Raw genomic sequence first — 6,335 nt, forward strand, 5'->3', positions numbered from 1 at the left:
AAAACCACTAGACCATTCAGGTATGACCTAAATCAAATCCCTTATGATTTTACAGTGAAAGTGAGAAATAGATTTAAGGGACTAGATCTGATCGACAGAGTGCCTGATGAACTAATGATGGAGGTTCATGGCATTGTACAGGAGACAGGGACTGAGACCATCGCCATGGAAAAGAAATACAAAAAAGCAAAATGGCTGTCTGAGGAGGCCTTACAAATAGTTGTGAAAAGAAGAGAAAAAGCAAAGGAGAAAAGGAAAGATATAAGCATCTGAGTGCAGAGTTCCAAAGAATAGCACGGAGAGATAAGAAAGCCTTTCTCAGTGATCAATGCAAAGAAATAGAGGAAAACAACAGAATAGGAAAGACAAGAGATCTCTTCAAGAAAGTCAGAGATACCAAGGGAACGTTTCATGCAAAGATGGGCTCGAAAAAGGACAGAAATGGTATGGACCTAACAGAATCAGAAGATATTAAGAAGAGGTGGCAAGAATACACAAAAGAACTGTACAAAAAAGATATTCACGACCAAGATAATCACGATGGCGTGATCACTGACCTAGAGCCAGACATCTTGGAATGTGAAGTCAAGTGGGCCTTAGAAAGCGTCACTGTGAACAAAGCTAGTGGAGTTGATGGAATTCCAGTTGAGCTATTTCAAATCCTGAAAAACAATGCTGTGAAAGTGCTGCACTCAATATGCCAGCAAATTTGGAAAACTCAGCAGTGGCTACAGGACTGGAAAAGGTCAGTCTTTATTCCAATCCCAAAGAAAGGCAATGCCAAAGAATGCTCAAAGTACCGCACAATTGCACTCATCTCACACACTAGTAAAGTCATGCTCAGAATTCTCCAAGCCAGGCTTCAGCAATACGTGAGCAGTGAACTTCCAGATGTTGAAGCTGGTTTTAGAAAAGGCAGAGGAACCAGAGATCAAATTGCCAACATCCGCTGGATCATGGAAAAAGCAAGAAAGTTTTAGAAAACCATCTATTTCTGCTTCATTGACTATGCCAAAGCCTTTGACTGTGTGGATCACAACAAACTGTGGAAAATTCTGAAAGAGATGGGAATCCCAGACCACCTGACCTGCCTCTTGAGAAACCTGTATGCAGGTCAGGAAGCAACAGTTAGAACTGGACATGGAACAACGGACTGCTTCCAAATAGGAAAAGGAGGGCATCAAGGTTGTATATTGCCACCCTACTTATTTAAATTATATGCAGAGTACATCATGAGGAACGCTGGGTTGGAAGAAGCACAAACTGGAATCAAGATTGCCAGGAGAAATATCAATAACCTCAGATATGCAGATGACACCACCCTTATGGCAGAAAGTGAAGAGGAACTCAAAAGCCTCTTGATGAAAGTGAAAGAGGAGAGTGAAAAGGTTGGCTTGAAGCTCAACATTCAGAAAACGAAGATCATGGCATCTGGTCCCATCACTTCATGGGAAATAGATGGGGAAACAGTGAAACAGTGCCAGACTTTATTTTTTGGGGCTCCAAAATCACTGCAGATGCTGATTGCAGCCATGAAATTAAAAGACGCTTATTCCTTGGAAGGAAAGTTATAACCAATCTAGATAGCATATTAAAAAGCAGAGACATTACCTTCCCAACAAAGGTCTGTCTAGTCAAGGCTATGGTTTTTCCAGTGGTCATGTATGGATGTGAGAGTTGGACTGTGAAGAAAGCTGATCACCGAAGAATTGATGCTTTTGAACTGTGGTGTTGGAGAAGACTTTTGAGAGTCCCTTGGACTGCAAGGAGATCCAACCAGTTCATTCTAAAGGAGATCAGTCCTGGGTGTTCATTGGAAGGACTGATGGTAAAGCTGAAACTCCAATACTTTGGCCACCTCATGCGAAGTGTTGACTTACTGGAAAAGACTCTGATGCTGGGAGGGATTGGGGGCAGGAGGAGAAGGGGACGACAGAGAATGAGATGGCTGGATAGCATCACTGACTCGATGGAGGTGAGTTTGAGTGAACTCTGGGAGCTGGTGATGGACAGGGAGGCCTGGCGTGCTGTGATTCATGGGGTCGCAAAGAGTCAGACATGACTGAGCGACTGCACTGAACTGAACTGGACTTGGTAGTTACTTACTGTTTATATGCTCAGCATATGACAGCCCCCTACTCTAGCTTTAGGATTTCTGCAGAAAGGTCGTGTTTTTTCCTGACTTTCTACATTTGACCACCATTGTCTAGTCCAAGGTTGGATAGTGATCCAAGCATGGCCAGCCCAAGTAGCCTGCTTTCTTAGCCACAGTCGACTGGCCCATATTTGGGAATCTGACTGGGTCTGGGCCACAGAGGTTTTTTCCCCAGTGTTTTTAGTAGGGGTCAGAAAAAGCAGCAAGTCAGTCTCTGAGGTCTAGAGCTTTAAGGCCTACAACTCTGGGGCTGTTGTTGCCCATGCTTTCCTCCACACTGTTCCATACTGAGAGACAAGAGATGGAGTGAAGCAGGGGCTCAGAGGGAAACAGAGACTAGAGGATGAGAGAAATCCAGGCAATACATGTGCTGCTGCTTTGAGTTGTTATTCAGGTCTCAGTACTCCCTTTATTAGGTGCCACGAGACACCTCATAGACATTTTGGCCTAAACTATTTCTAGTTGAAGAACCTCTTGATGAGGTGACAGAGGAGAGGAAAAAAGCTGGCTTGAAACTCAACATTAAAATTACTAAGATCATGGCATCTGGTCCCATCACTTCATGGCGAATAGATGGGGAGAAAGTGGAAGCAGTGACAGATTTTATTTTCTTGGGCTCCAAATTCACTTGGATGGTGACTGCATGCATGAAATTAAAAGAAGCTTGCTCCTTGGAAGGAAAGTTAGGGCAAACCTAGACAGTATATTAAAAAGCAGAGGCATCACTTTGCTGACCAAGGTATGTATAGTCAAAGCTATGGCTTTTCCAGTAGTCATGTATAGATGTGAGTTGGACCATAAAGAAGGCTGAGCAGTGATGCTTTTAAATTGTGGTGCTGGAGAAGACTCTTGAGATTCCCCTGGACAACAAGGAGATCAAATCAGCCAATCCTAAAGGAAATCAGCCCTAAATATGCATTGGAAAGACTGATGCTGAAGCTGATGCTTCAGCTCTTTGGCCACATGCTGTGAAGAGCTGACTCATTAGAAAAGACCCTGATGTTAGGAAAGATTGAAGGCAAAAGGAGGAGGGAGCAACAGAGGATGAGATGGTTAGATAACATCACTGACTCAATGGACATGAATTTGAGCAAACTCAGGGAGATAGTGAAGGACAGGGAAGCCTGGTATGCTGCAGTCCATGGGGTCGCTGAGTCAGAAAAGACTGAGAGACTGAACAGCAACACAACATTTCTTCTTGAGTTTCTGTCTCTTGTAAACAAAATAGCTCTCGCTTTGTAACTTAAAAAAAGTTAACCCTCATAGTTGATGTGTTGGGTTCTACAAAAGGCTGGTTAGTTCAAGTGTTTAGAACACTATGCTAATGAAGCCAACAATTTGCATTTCATTGAGACACCCTGTTCCACATTGATTAATTTCACTCTGTTCTCAGCTTATTGTTTATAAATTGTCACTTTTGTTTTTCTGAAAAATTTTAGCTTTGGGCCCATCTGTTTAAAAGGTAATATGCTTCAGACCAGAATTTCAAACCATGAAGTCATAAAGTAAAAGTGTGCTTGGTAAGTCTCTTGAATGACATTGAAAATGTTCTGTGTTTTGTGCTCCAGTTTTGCTTATTTCTCTCCCACCTTCAATTTGGTGTTCAGATTGCTGTATTTGTTTTCTAAGCTCCGAGCTTGGACTCCAATTCTGGCTCTCAAGAAGCTCCATCTATCCTGTGATTGTCATATGATGTCTAGTATGGAAAAGACTCTGATGCTGGGAAAGGTTGGGGGTGGGAGGAGAAGGGGACGACAGAGAATGAGATGGCTGTATGGCATCACCGACTTTGTGGACATGAGTTTGAGTGAACTCTGGGAGTTGGTGAGGGACAGGGAGGCCTGGCGTGCTGTGATTCATGGGGTCGCGGAGAGTCGGACACGACTGAGCGACTGAACTGAACTGAACCCTAAATCCCACTAATTCATTAGCTTCTTCTTCCCTTTTCCATTTCTGGGCCCTGGGTCAACTGGGAACTTATTTTAATTAGGACTTAGCTATGTGTACTTTTGGAGATAAGAGAAAACATTCAAAAGTACATGGTAGGAATAAATGTAGAAAAAATAATAATAGGTTTAAAAAATAAAAAATTAAAATTAAAAAAAGAGAAAAGCAAAAAGGAAGAAGAAAGAAAGCGGGGGGGGGGGGAAGGAAAACTCCACAGAACTACAAAAGCCTAACGTAGAGGCAGAGGTTTATAACAACAATAAAAAAATGTGACTGAGGGAAAAAAAAAAAGCTTAAAGGCTTAATTAGATTTCATAGTGCCAGAAAAACCAACAACTATAATGGGGCTGCAGGGGTGGCAGAGGGTGGGGCAGGGAGGAAAAGAAAACAAAATCCAAAAGAATCTACAGAACAAATCAACACATAAGAATAATAAATATTTTTTGAGTCACTGCTGTCAGAGTCTTTTTCCTCGCTGGGAGTCACAGGCCACCTCACCTCCCTAGGATGCCCTCCAACACTGTGCTGATCTCTGGACTTGCTGCGGGGGCAGCTCAGATCTAATCTGGTCCTTCTCCTGTGTGTTCTTGCCTCCAATGTCAACAGCTATGGGAACTAGTGTGTGTGTGTGTGTGTGTGTGTGTGTGTGTGTTTTGTGGGCTCTTTCAATGTCCTTTTATCTATCCCATAGACACAGACTCTGCCTAGTTGATTGTATTTAATCTTCAACTTGTACAGCTGGTGGGAAGGTTTTGGGTCTTCTTCCTTAGCCACTCTGCCCCTGGGTTTCAACTGTGGTTTTATTTCCACCTCGGCATGTTGGTCGTCCACTGGGGTTTGCTCCTCAGGCTGCCCTGGAGGACTTGGGTTTGCCCCTGTGAGGGCCAGGTGTGGAGGTGGTGCAGCTGCTTGAATTGCAGGGGTTCTGGCAGCACCAGGTACGGTACTCAAGGGAGTTGGCAGCTAGGGAAGCAGGAAATATGGTGCTCTAGAAGGGTATGGAAACCAGTATTGGCCAATACACTCCAGTATTCTTGCCTGGAGAACCCCACTGACAGAGAAGCCTGGCAGATCACAGTCCACAGGGTCACAAAGAGTCAGACATGACTGAAGAAACCCTGTGTGCATAGATACAAGACATTTTTTGCCTGTGGCAGCTCTGTCCCAGTGAGCGTTGAGCGTGAAGGTGGCACAGCTGCTTGGCTTGTGGGGACCCTGGCAGCACCAAGTGTGCAGGGACATGGACTGCCTCCACTGCAGGAGTTATGGCCCTCAACCCAATCAAAAAGTGGGGAAAAGACCTAAACAGATATTTCTCCAAAGAAGACATACAGATGCCTAACAAACACATGAAAAAATTCTCAACATCGCTCATTATTAGAGAAATGCAAACCAAAACTGCAATGAGATGTCACCTCACATTTTTCAGAATGGCCATCATCAAAAAGTCTACAAACAATAAATTCTGGAGAGGGTGTGGAAAAAAGGGAACGCTCTTGCACTGCTGGTGGGAATGTAAGTTGATACAGCCACTATGGAAGATGGTTTGGAGATTCCTTAAAACACTATGAATAAAACCACCATATGAGCCAGCAATCCCACTCCTAGGCATGTGCCCTGAGAAAATCAAAACTGAAAGAGACACATGTATTCCATTTTCCATTGCAGCACTATTTACAATAGCTAGAACATGGAAGCCACCTAGATGTCCAATGACAGATGAATAGATAAAGAAGTTGTGGTACATATACACAATGGAATATTATCAGCCACAAAAAGGAGCGCATTTGAGTCAGTTCTAATGAAGTGGATGAACCTAGAGCCTGTTATACAGAGTGAAGTAAGTCAGAATGAGAAACATAAGTATTGTATTCTAACACATATATACGGAATCTAGAAAAATGGTTCTGAAGAATTTATTTAAAGGGCAGCAATGGAGAAACAGGCATAGAGAATAGACTTATGAACATGGGGAGAGGGGAGGAGAGGGTGAGATGTATGGAAGGAGTAACATGGAAACTTACATTACCATATGTAAAATAGATAGCCAATGAGAATTTGCTGTATGGCTCAGGAAACTCTGACAGGGCAACTGTATCAATCTAAAAGGGTGGGATGGTGTGGGAGATGGGAGGGAGGTTCAAAAGGGAGGGGTTGTATGTATACCGATGGCTGATTCATGTTGAAGTTTGACAGAAAACAGCAGAATTCTATAAAGCAATTACTCTTCAAT

This window comes from Moschus berezovskii, chromosome 14 (genome assembly GCF_049115385.1).
Source record: "Moschus berezovskii isolate FMDL1 chromosome 14, NW_MosBer_1.0, whole genome shotgun sequence".
Lineage (NCBI taxonomy): Eukaryota > Metazoa > Chordata > Mammalia > Artiodactyla > Moschidae > Moschus > Moschus berezovskii.